The sequence below is a fragment of the Loxodonta africana genome, chromosome 10, assembly GCF_030014295.1.
Source record: "Loxodonta africana isolate mLoxAfr1 chromosome 10, mLoxAfr1.hap2, whole genome shotgun sequence".
Taxonomy (NCBI): domain Eukaryota; kingdom Metazoa; phylum Chordata; class Mammalia; order Proboscidea; family Elephantidae; genus Loxodonta; species Loxodonta africana.
Genome location: NC_087351.1, coordinates 15,145,161 through 15,162,025, shown reverse-complemented (window position 1 = coordinate 15,162,025; position 16,865 = coordinate 15,145,161). Strand labels below are relative to the sequence as shown.

General features: G+C 52.2%; 1 non-coding gene across 1 annotated transcript; it reads right to left on the bottom strand.

Moving 5' to 3' along the window:
- Nucleotides 1-12,924: 12,924 nt before the first annotated feature.
- Nucleotides 12,925-13,029, bottom strand: LOC111753028 (U6 spliceosomal RNA). The gene has a single exon (XR_002787878.1). It is a non-coding gene; the product is annotated as a U6 spliceosomal RNA (small nuclear RNA).
- Between the last annotated feature and the right edge of the window lie 3,836 nt (nucleotides 13,030-16,865).

Here is a 16,865-nt window from a genome sequence, read left to right as displayed (position 1 = left end):
GCGTAATCCCCAGGCACCGCAACCTTTGAGAGTTGATCTGGGGCCTAGAGGGGGCCTCCCTAGAGGCCTAAGTCTCAATTCTAAACCCATAAATCTAGCGATAACAATCTCTTACCTATGTACTCAAATCTCGTTTGACATATAAGCTCTTTGATGCTCTTGACAACCCGGTGTGGGAGGCGAATCTGCGCAGGCACCGGTTTGAAAAGCCCAGTAAGGAGAGTTGCCCAGGCTACGCGAACCCGCCGCGGGAGGACGGGCCACGCCCCACGCCGGGTGCGGGCAGGGCGAGTCGTAAATACGGCGTGGGGCTTGGGGAGGGGCGCCCTCTTCCTGAGCTGGGGTGGGCACCCAGGCCACGCCCCGCCCGGCCAAGCTGAGACCCAGGACCCAGGTGGCCATCTGTCGGGTCCCCAAGCCGAAGGAAGGTCCAGGATCCTCCTTCTGTCTACTTTTCCGAGGCACCGCGCGCCGCGGAGCGCTCCACCCTCGCGCCGGGCTCGGCTCACGAGCGGCGCCTCGGGCCGTGCATGGAGCTCGCCTGACACCTGCCGGCCGGTCGCGGTGTCGCAGGCGCGCAGAGCCCGTGGCTCTCTGGCCTTGGCCAGGGGCTCTGGATCGGGGCACCCAGGCTCGAATTTTAGGACGCACAGGGGATCAACGACGTTTTATTTTGCCAAATGAGGACATTAACAAAACAAATCGACTATCTTCTATCGCTATCATTTTATACAAGATAGGACACTTTTTTTTAATTAGTATTTTATTTTTCGTGAAAATATTTGACTCGATGGCACTGGGTTTCTTTTTTTTTTTTTTTTATAGACGGCAGAACCAGCTGCCATTCTAGTTTTTAGCCGAAATGATCAGTGACATTGGTTACTACATTCTTCACTTTGTGTCAACATTTTCGTTACTTCTGTTCTAGTTGTTTCATTGCCATTACTTTAAATCCCCTGTCCCCCAACCTTCTCATCTATGCTTTAAAATAGCTGTTGACCATTTGGTCTTCTACAAAATCAAACCCACTGCCGTCGAGTCGATTCTGACTCATAGCGACCTTGTAGGACAGGGCCAAACTGCCCTATAGTTTCCAAGGAGTGCCTTGCACATTGGAACCACCGACCTTTTGGTTAGCAGCCGTAGCACTTAACCACTACGCCACCAGGGTATCCTTGGTCCTATATAGACAATTTTTTTAAAAAGAACACAATATTTAAGGGTGACAGTCTTTACTTTGTGAGCTAAACCATGACGACAGTGGATAGTTTCAATTCAAGGTATGACAAGTAAACTCAGGCCCACAGTCTTGGGGACTCTTCCAGCCTCCACAGGTCCAGTAAGTCTGGATTCTTTTAAGAATTTGAAGTTCTGTTCCACGTTTTTCTCCCTAAGAAAGGACCCTTTTAACAAATCTTTTTTAAAAAGGGAAATAAACTCAGAACAAAGGCCAGTGTTTTTTATTTACAAAATTCTGTGTGTTACATATTCATGGTTTTATAAACATGATAGTTTCAAAGGGCTTATTAAAAAACAAACAAAAAAACTTCCCTGCCCGGCCCCATTCCTGGTCCCACTCTGAGGACAAAATCACTTTAGAATCTTTAAGCCATTTCTTTCAGTAATTGACTTCCTTTCTCCAAATGATATGCTGATTTGATGATTTAAGTGTACGCACTTCTGTGCACAGTCCTTTAAAGTGCGTACATTGGATTTATGAAAATCCAATGGCATACCCGTGTTTTTCCCACTTCTTCTGGCAAGCCCTGGTCCATGTGGTTGCCCTGGGATCAGATAGCATGTCCCTGGCTGCCTCTGCACTCTGCTTACACTTGTGTTCCTCAGTGCCCAGGGGCGGCAGCAAGGCACACGGGCAGGGTGGGTACACCTCCTCTGTGCCCCACCTGGTCACCCCAGCAGGGGCAGTTCTTGATCTGGCCTCTTTCAAAACACACACACACACACACACACACACACACGCATGTACACGTGCGCTCAGACATGGAGGCTATCTCCTATGTATTTCTTGGATCCACAACAACCTCCTGACTCGCCTCCTTTCCTCCAGCCCACAGCCCTCAGCCCTTCCACTAGTTAAACTGTCAAGCACCCCTCTAAGTCCTTCAGTGGTTTGCAGCACCTCTAAGATCTAGGGCTTTGCGAGGTGAATTTGAGTCTGTGACCCGCCTTAGCCTTCCCCCACACTCCCGCCTGCTGAGAACTTCGTCCATTAGTCCTCACTACGCTTGTTCTCACCCCTGTGCCTCTGCCCCGACTATTCCCCCTGTCAGAATGCCCTTCTAGCCCTTCATCTTGCTCTTGCTCCCTGATCCCAAAGGCCTCAGTTCAGAGACTGCCTTTCAGGAAGACCTTCCCTCCCCAACCCTTTCCCCATCCTCTGTCCCATCCCATGCTGGGGGAGACCTCGTCCTTCCTTCTTCTCCCCGGGCACATCTGCAGCCACATGCTTGCCACACTGTTGTATTTCTCTTGGAGGCTGTGGACCCTTCAAGGGTCAGGACCGCGGTTTGTCTGTCTATACATTTGCCACCTGGCACAGTTCCTGGCACATAGTAGATGCTCAACAAATGTTTGAACGAGTGAGGGGGTGGCCATGTGACACTTAGCTCACATTTTGTGGTGCCATGGTCGCTTGTGCGTGCGCTCACTTCTGAGTGTAAGATCTTTGAGGTCAAAGATTTCTCATTTATCTGAGCCCTCCCAACAGCACTGGGTGCTGACACTAAGCGCTCGCAGCTCTGTTCACGCTGAATGAGTGAAACAACAGGTGGGCCAGAGCCCTGGCCTAATCCCCAGCGTTGGCAGAAACAGCGGGGCCAGTCAGCCTTGCCTGGCCCGGCCTCCCCCGGGCCTTCCCAGGCCCCTCCACCCTGGAGTAGCTGGGCCCAGCTGCAGAAGGGAGGCCCTCACCCCCTACATCCCTTCTCTGACCCACTTAGAAGAAAGGAGACGTAACGAGGGCCCTGGTCCCTCATCTGCTAGCTGAGGACCAGAGTGGGGGAGGATGGAGAACGGGGGCAGCCAAGGCACACCCCATTCTTTTTTTTTCCCTAGTGTAAAACGTATGGTATATACGGAAGAGTATGGAGCATGCATACATACACTGTAAATTATTACTGTAAAACAAAACCCTGTGTACCCAGCACCCAAATCAACGAAGACAACATTTCAAGTACCTTAGAAGCCCATGTGGCCCTCCCTGACACATCTTCCCCAGAGGAAACACCATTCCGAAGTCAGTGATGACTCCCCCCTCGCTTTTCTTTATGGTTTTCTACCTCTGTATATGGAGCCCCGGTGGCACAGTGGTTAAGCGCTTGGCTGCTAACCAAGAGGTCAGTGGTTCAAACCCACCAGCTGTACCACGGAAGTCTGCTTCCATAAAGATTACAGCCTTGGAAGCCCTATGGGGCAGTTTTACTCTGTCCTATGGGGTCACTATGAGTGGGAATCGACTTGATGGCAACAGGTACCCCTGTATGTATCCGTGAACAATATTGCCTGGGTTGCCTTTTTACAACTTTCTACATGTGGAATCATATGTATTCTTCTGTTTCTTCCTTCTTTTGCTCATATTTATATAGTTTTTAAAGTCATTCATGTTAATGGTAGAGCTATAACTTGTTCACCGTTTTTCTCACAAAGATATCCCATTGTGTGAAAATACTACAATTTAATTATCCTTTCTATTGTTGATGGACATTTGGGCTGCTTCCAGTTTGGGGCTAAATGAAACCTTCCTGTACGTGTCTCTGGTGCACGTTTGTAAGTTCCTCCAGGTACATCCCCCAATGGGATTTCTGTGCCGTAGGGTATACGCACGATCAACTTTACTAGGTAACTCCAAACTGTTTTCCAAACTTGTGCTTCTATGTTTTTTAGAATGATGCCACCAGAGGTGATCCGAGGCAGAGGTGGCATGCCAGCCACAGGGCCAAGCCCAGGAGCTTATTTTCAGCAAGAGGGAGAAGTCAGATGGCAAAAGAGTGGGTGTCACTGCTTCACTGCCCAGCCCCATAAACCACACGTTCAACAAACCTTTATAGAGAAGCTACCAAGAGCCATGCCCTGGGCTGGGGAGACAGCACTGAGTTAGCACAGAGCAGCCCCAGAGAGGGACACTGAGGTTACTGCTTTCTCTGCCAGGCAGCCCAACACAACTTTGCCCTGGGAGAGATGGAAGAGTAAGGGCTTGCTGAGCCAGTGGGGATGAGAGGACAGACACTCCAGGCCCAGGGAGCAGCATAGGCAGTGTCTCCCATCCTCAGAGGTGAACGGTGGGTGGTTGGGGCAGTGCAGAGGGCGCCCTTGCTGGCTCTAGAAGGTGGGAAAGAAGAAAGAAGAGAGGACGAGGGTTATGCTGGCTCCAGAGAGACAGACACACCTCCAGCTCCATCCAAGCACACCTGGGTCTTGGTGATCATCTAGAGGCAAACATGGTGGGCGTAGGGGCACGCACAGACTCACATACCTCACACACCAAGAAGCAGGCTGGTACACACGCTGCAGGAGCCAAGGCAGGGAGCGTGAGCAAACAGCTGCCCACAGGAGATAAGCCCAGCACTGGGGGCCACCCTCCCAGCCAAGAGTCCACCTTGCACATCCACCCAGGCTACCACCAGCCAGTCTCCTCTGTCAGTGATGTGTTTTCAGGACAACCTGGGAGCCCCTACCCCAAAGCTTGTTCTATGTTTGGTGGGGGGAACCCCAACCCGCTGTCATCAAGTTAATTAGGCTCATGGTGACCCCATGTGTTACAGAGTAGAACTCAGCTCCATAGGGTTTTCTTGACTGTAATTGTTACAGGAAGAAGATTGCCAGGCCTTTCTTCTGCAGAATTGCTGAGTGTGTTCGAACCACCAACCTTTCAGGTTAGTAGTTGAGTGCAAACTGTTTGGGCCACCCAGACGGCTTTTATTTATGGAAGCGGGGTAGCAAGGTCTTTTAGTTCACACTTGAGCCCTGCCTGATGCTCCCAGGCTAGGGCAGGCTCAGGTATACATACAGTAGGCCTTGTTGATTGTTGAAGTAAAATTGTGTAATTAAATTCACTGCAAGGCCTATTAGGCTTATAAATAAGGGGTAAGCACAAGGTGGAAGGGCGACTCTGAAATAAGAAAAGGCTAATGAGGGAAGACTTGATGTCCTTTACAATCAGCCTGCAGCCTGCCCAGTCCCTCCTTTCTCTCCAGACTCCTGCTGTTGGCTGAGGGTGCAAGGGTAGGGGTCAGGGCTGTGGTGAAGTTGCTAATTAAGGCTGGACATTGTGAGTTTTATATGACTGCAGTTGCCTAGGAGAGCTGCGATCTGCTCCCCAATTCCAAGGATGCTCCCAAGGCCCAGAGTGGGCTACAGTTCAAGCTAAAGAATCACACCCAGATATGCAGACCCAGCTCCGCTAGTGTCAGCCCCTCTCACCACCTCCCTCTCTGCCCCTGGCAGAGCTCATCTCCTGGTCCCTCAAAGCCAGAGAAGGGGGTGGGAATGGGAAACAGGTGGGCCTTTGGGATGCCTATCTCCCCTTTGGTGCCTTCACTCCCCAGGGAGGCTGCTGGCTCCAGAGTCAAGGAAGGTGAAGTCAGGAAGTCCTCGCTGGAAGGCTAGTGGGGACCTCCTTAATTTTTTCCTCCTGTGATTGGGCACCCCACTACCAGGGTACCCCCACCACACACACGTGCCCCTGTCACTGACCCAGAGGGGCCTATCAGAGACCTTCAAGCTGAGTTTTCTGCTTTCCCCACCCACACCTCCAAGGCGGTGGAGGCTCCGTGAGCCCTGGAGAGAGATGTGGGGGTGGAGCTAGAGCTCCAGAGGAGACTCAGAGTGTGGAGCCTGTGGCCAACAGGGGACAAGATGATCTCTCCAAAGGACAGGATGTTAGTCCTCCCCCTCCTCATAGGAGGGTCTGGCAGAGCCCTGCCTCAGACATCTGCAGCAGCTTCAAAGCTAACCTCAACTAAACGTCATCTCTTTGGCCCCTAATGAGTCTGGGAGGACTTTCCTGTGACCCACCAACCCAGTCTTTCTGTCAGGAGTGCACCTGCTTGTCCAGTGTCCTCATCCAGGGCTTCATGTCCCCCGCCCAGACACCCTGCCTCAGCCCACTTAAATAACCTGCCCCTCCATCCACCAATCCCCAGCTCAGCTATGGACAACCAGCATTTACTGAGTGGCCACTATGTGCCAAGGGTCCTGGGAATTTAAAATCAGTTACCAAGACAGGGGAGCTTACAATTTTAGCTGAGAAGATAGACAAAAACAGATTATTTCGACAACTCCAGTCAATTCTAATGTCATCCAGTCTTTGAGAGCCAGCATGAGTATTACCCATACAAACACCCAGCTCTCTGGTTTGCTACTGTGTCTCCAGCACCTTGGTCTCGTTAGGTGCTGTCAAGTTGATTTCCACCCATACTGAGCCCATGAGACAGAGTAGAACTGACCCAAAGGTTTTTCTAGGCTGTAATCTTTACAAGGAAACTCTGGTGGCATAGTGGTTAAGAGCTATGGCTGCTAACCAAAAGGCTGGCAGTTTGAATCCACCAGGTGCTCCTTGGAAACCCTATGGGGCAGTTCTACTCTGTCCTATAGGGTTGCTATGAGTTGCAATTGACTTGACAGCAATGGGTTGTTTTGTTTGTTTGTTAATCTTTACAAGAGCAAATCACCAGGTCTTTCTCCCAAGGACCCACTGGGTGGATTTGAACTGACAACCCTCAGTACTTTGCTCCTAGCTTAATAAAACCAAACCCATTGCTGTCAAGTGGATGCCAGCTCATAGTTGATCCTATAGGACAGAGTGGAAATGCCCCATATGGTTTCCAAGGAGCACTCGGTGGATTCGAACTGCAGATCTTTTGGTTAGCCGCTGTAGCTCTTAACCACTACACCACTGGGGCAGGGTGGGGGCGCTGCAGGAGGGTACCACCTTTCTTTTTGCCCCCCCCATCTTCTCCAAATTAAATCGGATTTAACAGAAACCCCAAGGGCAGCCTGGGGGACAGGGCAGTCATAAGCAGGGGAGACCCCAAGCCTTTGCCTTGAACTGAATTCTCATATCTTTTTTTGTTGTCGTTAATAGACTGTGGAGTCGATTCCAACTCATGGCGGCCCCCTGTGTGCAAAGTAGAACTCCTCCATAGGGTTTTCAAGGCTGTGACCTTTCAGAAGCAGGTCGTTTTAGTAGCAGCTAAAAGAGCGGGGTTCTGGGGCCACAGTGCCTAGCTCCTTGGGAGATGCCATCTGAACTCCGGGAGCCAGAAACATACCTCTTCTATCTTCAGATTTCTGAGTCTGCCCTGTCAAGCCCATAACCACTGTAATTCCAGTTGTTGGATGAATCAAGTCAGTACGTTTTATAGTAAAAAAAAAAAAAAAAAAAAAAGCACAAATCACAAAATTCACAAACATTGGAAACTCAGAAGTCAAGGTAAACAACGTTCCTGAAAACACAGCAAAAAAGGCCAGAAGAAGGAGGTCTCAGGTCAGTGGGCAGGGCCTGGCGCAAAATGTGGCTGCAGGAGGTAGTATTCGAAGCTAACATCAAAGTTCAGTGCTGAGGCCACCTGACAAAGCCGTCAGACCATAGAGCCACCGCAGTGCAGGCACAGGCCTGATTTCTCTGCCTGTCATTCATTCATCCCTTCGTCACTTGGCTATGGTTACAGGGGACCTACCTGTGCAGGTACTCTGCCACAGCCTGGGGAAACAGTAGGACTCAACATAGACGTGGTTCTCGCCCTCACCTGGCATGGGGGCGGCCTTAGCCAGGAAACACCCAGCTCTGGATCAAGGGAGGGAACATCACAGGTACAGGAGGAGAGCCCAGGGCTGAGATCAGCGAGCCTGTTGCCTGGGGCCACCTCAGTGGTCAGTTGGAGATTCCAATCTTTATCCTGACTGAGAGTGAGCAGGAGCCACAGAGAGGTTTTTAGCAGGACAGTGATACGTGTTTTGGAAAGATCCCTCTGGCTGCTGCGTGGAGCACAGGCAGGGGTAGGGTGGGGCCAAGCGGATGCGGGAAACCAGGGAGGCGGTGGCTGGGGCTCGGCTGGGGGGGCGGGGGCGGCTGGGGAGGAGGAGAAGATGCGAGGCGTTTCAGAGGTAAAAGAAGGACAGGCTGTGGCAATGGATTAGATACGGGTGGTGGCCGAGGAGGGAGAGGGAGGTGCCAAGGATGACTCGCAGGTTCCTGGCTTTGGAAACTGGGTGGGAGGTTGTATCTTTTCTCCAAAATTGAAACACAGAGAGGGCTGGGTTTGCCTGTGGCTGCAATTTGGTGGAAGTGTATCTGATGTTTCTGAAAGACCACATTGTTATTTCAGTGTCAAAGTGAGTGCAGGGGGCAGGGAAAGGGTACTTTTGATGAGGCTTTGCAAAAGGAATATTCTTTTTTACGAAGAAATAGGACAATCCACTGCAACATTTTGCCCTCCATCTAATAGATGAACGTTGCTCCAGCAACTTTATGTATAAAATCCAAATGAGTTACTAGCAGACACTGGGGAAACATACGAATAGGGAATTGTTTGAGGAAGCTCCTTCAGGAACAGGAGATGGAGGACCAATTAGCAGTGACAAGGCTGGGATCTGAATCCCGACTCTGCAACTTCTTAGCTGTGTGACTCTGGGCAAGTTACCTAACCTCTCTGTGCTTCAGTTTCCTTATCAATAAAATGTGAATAATAACAGTACCTTGGAAACCCTCGTGGCATAGTAGTTAAGTGCTATGGCTGCTAACCAAAAGATCGGCAGTTCGAATCCGCCAGGCGCTCCTCGGAAACTCTATGGGGCAGTTCTACTCTGTCTTATAGGGTCGCTACGAGTCGGAATCGACTCGATGGCAGTGGGTTTTAATAACAGTACCTATTGCATAAGACTGAAGATTAAAAGAATGTAAAAGGACTTAACACAGTGCCTAGCTCATGGAATCTCTCCAAAAATGTTACCTCTTACTACAGAATATACCCGACAGAGAGAAACAATGCTAATTTCTTCCCCGTAATTCTTTTCAAGAAAAGAAAGAATTGTTACCCATATAACCAAGCATGATTTTCAAAAGTCCTCTTGGAAGATTTGTTTCTAATAGAATGAGACAAATTAGGAACTTTTTTTTTTTCGTCAGGCCACATGCTGGAGTTTTGGTATCACCTGCTGAACTATTTATTGTCCAGCCCAGCCTTGCTTGGCTCATATATTTTTGCTGCGTCTTCCATTTCAGAGGGGCTTTGCTCTGCTGGGTGGAGTGGAAACTTTCCAAGGTCAGAAGCAATGTTATCTGCGTGGCCTTCCGGGTCTTGGTGCCTGAACAGAGGGGAGCGAGTGGCACCCTGGTTTGGGTTAGCGCCGTACTTGCAAGTCAGACTGTAATTTGGGGACCTCCCAGGAGTGTTTCTGCTGGGAGGGGCTGGGCTTGGCTATGGGTTCAGTGAGGCTGAAGGAAAATGGCAAATAGGCTACAGGTGATTCTCTCTCTCTGCCCTTGGTTTCGGAAGACTAGAGAGGTCTGTGGCTGTGGTTGTGGCTGGAAGCCTGTAGGAGATGGAGCCATCTCACTGCGGGGGAATGAGATTAGGGACTCCACTGACAATCTTTCCAAGTGCAGGAGAAGATGGCTGGGGCCAGGGAGACAGCCCTGGTGTTGGGAAGGAGAGGTGGAGCACTACAGAGCGGGGAAGCCATGGAGAGAGAGGCCGGCCCCTCCTGGCCTCCCACAGACACAGCAAAGGGAGGCCTCCAGCCTGACTGAGGCCAGAGGGGGCCAAGCTGCAGCTGGGCGGTCAGAACAGAGCTACAGTCAGCGCTCCAGGTGTGGACAAGAGCTGCAAACAGGAGCCGCACGACTGGATGAGAGCATGGAAACAGGTGACTGTAGGCATGGCAGGAAAGGGCACGATGAAGCAGATAGATAACTGCTAATGCTTTGGGGGGAGTCCCTGGGCGATGCAAATGGCTAAGCATTTGACTACGAACCAGAAGGTTCAGGGGTTGAACCCACCCAGAGGTGCCTCAGAAGACAGGCCTGGTGATGTGGTTCTGAAGGGTCACAGCCTTGAAACCCCGTGGAGTGTTTCCACTCTGTACACAGAGGGTTGCTTTGCGTGGGAATTGACTCAATGGCAACTAACATGAACAATGCTTTTGGGGCACTTGCTATGGATCAGGCACTGTTTTGAGCACTTGATGTGCTCTTCCTGAAGCCGTACAACTGGGACTCCTACTCAGGAAATCTGGCTCTGGAGCTCGCATTCTTAACCACTAACCAAAAAAAAAAAAACCATTGCTGTCAAGTTGATTCCAACTCACAGTGACCCTGTGGGACAGAGTAGAACTGCCCCGTAGGGTTTCCAAGGAGCAGCTGGTGGATTTGAACTGCTGACCTTTTGGTTAGCAGCTGAGCTCGCCACCAGAGCCCCTCTTCCTATCAACCACTACACTGTGGGAAATGTAGAAAGAGTAACGTTTTAGACCTACAAAGCGTTAGACCTCTCCTTAACCTTTATGCTAAATGTCCTACTAAAATAAAAAGTAAAGCTTTCGGAGCCCTGCCAGGCCTGGTTTTGCTTTCTAGCTGTGTAATCTTTGTGTGTGTGCGTATAGTTTTGTGTCACCATGTTTGTGTAGTTTTTTTTTTTTAACATTTTATTGTGCTTTAGGTGAAAGTTTACTTAAAAAATTGGTTTTCCAATCAGTGACTCTTAGCTAATTGTTCCGTGGCATTGGTTGCACTCCCCACAATGTGTCAGCACTCTCCCCATTTCCTCCCTGGGTTCCCCATTTCCATTAGTCTGGTTTCCCTGTTGCCATCTTCCCCCCACCCCATCCTTGACTTTGGGCAAATGTTGACCTTTTGGTCTTCTGTAGTTGATTGTTCTAAGGAGCACATTCTTCAAGGGTATTATTATTTACTTTATAGCCCCGTCTATTATTTGGCTGAAAGATGGCCTCTGTGTCTTCAGTTTCACATTAGAAGATTGTTTTATAGCAATAGTCTTCAGGGTTCCTTTAGTCTGTTTCAGACCAGTACGCCTGTTTTTTGTTTTCTAATTTGAATTTTGCCCTACATTTTTTACTCCTCCTAACCGGGACGTCTACTGTGATCCCGGTCTCTAGCTGTGTGATCTTGGGCACTTACTTAGACTCTCTGGGTCTCGATTTCCTCATTTGTTTGTAAATTTGAGAACAATATTTACCTCACAATGTTGTTGAGCGCCTCTCTGTGCCTTCTGTAAGACCCCTGGCTTTGGAGGCTCTCAAGACACTGCCCATTCTAGACCTGGATTTCCTCACCACCTCAGGGGTCTGTAGGTTGAGGTTCAAGGAGCCTGTCCCTCCCCACAGTGGGTGCACCACTGGGCTTCCAGTCTACATCCTCAGAAGTTCCCCAGGAGAGGGGTCCCACTTAACATACCCCAGTTTGATATCTGAGCAGACAGGTGTCCTGACAGCCGGGAAGGAGCTGACCCCTGAGGAAGCTGAGGTGCCAAGTGATCCTCACCTAGATCACAGACATTTCATGCTTCTTGGAACAGTCCTCCTCTCTTCATTAATTTATTTACTATTCATTTACTATTTAGCATTTATTTACTATTCAATTTACTGAACATTATTAATAGGCACCCACTATCTGCCAGGTATTATGGCAGGTTCTCAGGAGTAGTCATGGATCTCATCTAAAGGAGCCCAGAGACTCTGGACCATATTTAATTTCCCTGCTCATCTCCAGCCTGGGCCCATGGATCGTAGAGTATGCTCAGTAAACATCTACTCTAGGGGAATGATGAGCGTACCCCTAAGAGATGGGCCATGAGAAAGCAACAAGGCTCTCCAAGTAGGTGCAAGCCAGGCTGGCCCTCCAAAGGCCTGGGCCATTATAATCTTTTGGGGTCTCTGTGGCCACAGTGCAGGGTAAGGATAACAAACCTGAAAGCCTTCAGGGGTCAGACAGTTCTCATAAACATCCAGAGTGGGCAAGGTGGGGATTATAGCAAACTGGAGCATGCCTGCCCCATAAAGATGGTATTTGCTACTTGGCTTCAGCCTATTGTTGCCAATGGAAATGTGACCCAGGGGTAGCTAGACCTTCTGATGTTTCAAGAGAAACTGGAAATACGGATTTTTATTTTAAATTTCCAAATTTATTAGCATTGGCTCCTAATTTTTTTTTTTTTTTCACACAAAGCTCTGCCAGAGCCATACAGAACATGTCTGCCTGATGAATCCTGCCCAAAGGCTGCCATTTTGGGATCTCCAAGTAGGTCTGTGGAAACGGAAAGGTGCAGGGCTGTGCGTCTTGAGAAACCTGGGCTGTGAAGGTCTGAGGGACCTAGAATGCTGTCCTTCCTTGGGTCCAGGGCTGTGCTACACACAAAGGAAGCCATAAAGAGCAAGGTGAAGCCACAGTGCTGCCCTCCAGGGGCTTCAAAGCAGCCAATGGTCAGGAAGGTGGCAGCAGAGACAGTGCAGAGCCTCCAGGGTTTAGGGTAGTAGAGAGCAAGGTGGACCTGAGCTTTGGGAGGTCTTCACCTGAGCTTCAAGAGAACTTTCCAGAAAATGAGGCTTGAGACTCTGAGCATGAGGGTGAGGATTCTGGAGGCAGAAGGTTCAGGGAGCTAGCTGCAGGAGCAAATAAAGTGGGTACAACCTATGCTGGAGACCCCAAAGAAAAGCCAGGGAGTTTACTTCCAAATGTTGTGGCAAAAGGCTCACTGGGAAGAGGCAGGGGTATATTTCACCAGCATTCCCACACCCTGAGACCTGGCAATCCCTGTCTGTGCTTAGGAGGGAAGGCAAGCCAGGCAAATGGAACAAAGAGGCTTGGTGGTCATGACCCCCAACGTGGGAGTTAAGCAGGCTGGTGTACAAATCCCTGTTGTGTGAAGAGGGACAGACATGTAGAGGCTCTAAACCTGGCTTTCCTTCATGAATTTTTGTGTCATTCTTGAGCATGGGTCATGCTTATCTTCTCTACATTGTTCCAATTTGTTACATGTGCTGCCAAGGGTGCACTAAACCTCAGTTTCCTAATCTGTGAAATGACACAGTAATCATGCCTGCCTCCTGAGATTGGGGTGAGGATGAAATTAGCTCCTAAAGGTCGCACACTCAGTCTGATGCTGACCCCGGGGGCCCCAATGAGGGCTCTCAGATGCTTGCCTGTTTCTCTAAGTGATTTTTATCAGCAGGGTACTCTACCGGGGAGTTCTAGTTTGGATTCCCAAGTAGGGTAGAGAAAGAGCACCTGGAAGGTGAAGCTGGTCCACATGTTTGCCGACGTCTTTCTTGTCCTTGCTCCAGGAAATGGCATGGCTTGGCGGGGGGCAGGACTGCTCATCGGAGGGGGCGGGGGAGGGGGCGGAGGCATCCGCCTCACCCCATCCCTTCCCTAGGGAGACAAGGTAGAGCCAATGCTTGGCGGTGGGCAGGAACCACGGGGGTTGGGAGCAGCTCTTCCCTGCAGGGTGGACCTTTTTCGCCCAGTCCTCATCTGGGAAGGAGCAGAGACCTAAGGTTAAACATCCCTTGGGGAAGCGAGTGCTGGGGGTAAATCCCGCTGCTCCCCCAGCTCGCCCTCGATGTTCCGGAGGGATCTCGGTGAGACACAAATCTGACCAGGATCTTCATTCCCTTAAAATCTTCCAGTTGGCAGGTATTAGAAAGCCTGGGTGGCCCCAGCCACCTCTTCAGCTTCACCTCGTGCCTCATCCCGACTATTTCATACCTCTGCGCCTTTACTAAAGCCGGTCCCCCTTGCCTGGAGCGTCCTCACCTTTTCCCCGACCGGTGCGGGCGGGGGCGGGGAAATGCCTGCTCCTTCTTAAAGACTCTGCTCAAGGTTAGCCCCTACTCTGCTCCCGCACCCTACCCCAGCCACACCTCTGGGGCCGAGCTCGGCACCCTTCCCCTAGCTTCCTCAGCAGCCATTATATGTTGTTGTCACGAAGTTACCACACTGTTTTCCTGTCTGCTTGTCCCTCCGCCCCCACTCCACCTCAACTCCCGACTGGAAGCTTCTTGAGAGCAGGAAAGCAGCCTTGTCCATCTTGGTAACTCCAGGGCTAGCCCCTTGCCCAGGGCATCCTGGTCACTCCTTAAGGGAGGGATAGCTGGGCGGGGGCGCGGGTGAGGGGGAGGCTGGAAGGCAGAACTAGAGCAGCGGATGGGGCCGCTTTTTTAGAACCAGCGGGGGTGGGGGTGGGGTGAAGTTTGTACTTCACCCTCCGCGGTGGGCTCCTGCTGAACCGAGGCCTCTCGGCCCGTTCCCTGCGCCCACCGGGCCAGGTGATCTCGAACCTTCTCCCTCTCACACCCCAACAACAAACAACCCTCCGCGCTCTCCCTCCGGAGAAAGGAGGTGGAGCCTGACCTCAGCCGGAGGCTGCCGCAGCTGCTGGGGGGAGGGCTTGGAGCTCCAACCCTTGAGGGAGCCTCTCCTCCAGGGAGTGGCAGGGGTGGGGGCCTTTGCGGACTCGCAAGCGCCAGGGAAGCCCTCCCTCGGCAGGCACGACCCTCCTCGGACGAAGGGAGGAGGAGCAGAAGTGGGTGGCTTCAGTGAGTGCCTGCCTCCGACTCTGTCCCTCTCTCAGACGAGTGGCCCTTGAAGCTCACCCCCCACCCACCCATTTACACCCACCCCTTCTCGCACCCTGCAGTCCCAAGGGCAGGGTGAGACTAGGTGCCAAGTAAGCAGGAGGGTGAGGATGCAGCTCCGCGGGGCTCTCGGAGGCGAAGTGTGCCCATCCCCCACCCCCTTGACGGGGGGGAGGGGGTAGGGCTGGGCATGTGAGAAGGGACACCAGGGACTCTTAGACTAAGGTGGGGGAGAGCCTCAAGTGGGGGGGCTCCTGTAGCCTGAAGCTGTTGGGTCTGCGATGGAGGCAACGTGGGTGAGGAACAGAGAGTGCACCCCAAGGGGAAGGCCCGGGGCCCCAAAGAGGGTAGGAATTCAGAGTTGGAAGGAGGAGAAGCAGAATGCAGGAGCAGCTTTTGCAGGGAGAGGCAGCCTGCAAAGACCTCCCCTGGCCAGCAATCTGGAGGATAGCTCTGGACAGATGGGGGTTTTGGACGCGGTGCAGTGGACATGTGTTCCCCAAAGTCTGAGCGCATGTCTCCCCCTGTTCCTCTGTGTGCGGAGACTGGGTCCCACCCAGGCCCCCTTCACCTTGCCCCCCCCCCCACCCCGACTGTAGCTGTGGATCGCACCCTTTGGCAGTCAGGGGAGGCAGAAGTCCAGCTCTTTGCAGGACACTCAACAGCTGGTTCCTTGGTGGTAGGAGGGGGCCGTGCCCCGCCAGCTAAGAGTAACAGGGGTAGCACTTCTGCTTCCCCCCTCCCTAGGGAAAGGGGCCCCAGCAGGTAATGACCAAACAACCTTCCCTGCTTGGATGTGCCTGGGGGCAAATAATTTCTGGAGATCCCTTTAAGGAACAGGGGGTTCTGATCCCTTTAAGGGGGTGTGGGTTAGAGCAAAAGGACTATAAAAGTCCAGCTCTCTATTTCCCTACCCCTGGGGGTTTCCTATGATGGGGGAGGGGCGAGTTCTGCAGCCACATTTACTTGGTGTCCTGGTGTCCCTCCCCCAGGGAACTGTGCCCTTCAGTTTGTCCAGTGCAGCTGAGAGGCCAGGTGATTCGGTAACTGTTCCCCAAGACCTAGAGTTCAGGCACTCTTGGGAAGGAGGGTGCCCCACTCCCAGGAAAGGTGGTGGGGACCTGGGCCTGGAATGGAGAGAGGGCAAAGTAGATACTGCCATTCCGGGGACTGCGCTGCCTACTGGGATGCCCTGCCCTGGTGCCAGGTGGCTGGATCTGAGGGCAGGCGGTCTGCAGGGACTGCAGCAGGCAGGCTGTAGGGGGAGGTGCCTGGCCGCTGGACTGGAGATGACAGAGCAGCCAGTCTGTCCCGGCTGTCAGTCTGGTTGTACGTGGTGGGGGAGGGGTGTGCATCGTGTTCTCTCTGGATTTTTCCTCTCTGCATCTCCCTCTCATCTCTCCTCCTCAGAGGCAGTTAACCCTTCCTGATGGGTCTGGAGGTGCCTGGGTAGAAGGAGCCCCTGGCCCGGCGCAGGGAGGGGGTACCCCTGGCGACCTGCTGGATCCATTTCTCTCTCCAGACCAAGTGCCAAACCCTTTTCCGTGGGGGAACTCTGAGCTGCTGGGCGTGCCAGGGTGAGGAAAGGTGATGGGCCTGATGTTGGCATAGCTGCCCTGATGGGGTGGGGTGGGGTGGGGGCAGCATTCGCTCAGGAAAGGTTGGAGGAGCTGAAGGAAAGAGGAAGAGGTGGAGCCCTTTCCAGGTGTGGAAGGGCTCTGGACAGGAAAGGAAGGCAGCCAAGTCCCAGAGGTCCCTAGAGCTGGGGTGAAAGAAAGGCTGAAAGGTCTCTTTGCGGGACAGGCAGTTTGTGCAGCCCCTGGCCTCATCCTTGCTGGCTTGTTGACCAGCTTTAACAAGCAGCATCAGGGAGAGAAGAGAGGGACAGGGTGCTGGTCAGGTAGGCTGGCACAGGAGGAACACCACGTCCTTCTACCCAGCTTGTGGCTCCAAACCATAGCCCACTTAGTCAGGGCCTTCAGGGGCAAAGGAGACAGCCACCTCGTGGGGGAGGCTTGGGGGTAGGATTCCTCCAGCTGCCGGTCAGGATGGGCAGCCTGGAGTGGGCTTCCATGACCTCTCTGCCTCCCCTCCACTAGATCTTCACCCCTGGGAAAAGTCCAGTCTTCCAGCCTTGCCCTGCCACCATCTCCTGGGCTGAGCGTGGGCTTCCTGCTGCTTGGGCATCCTTCCCTGTGGCCAGGTACATGTCTCCTCTGACCCTCTCGGCCTCAGTCCCTGCCCGTTAGCAAGCA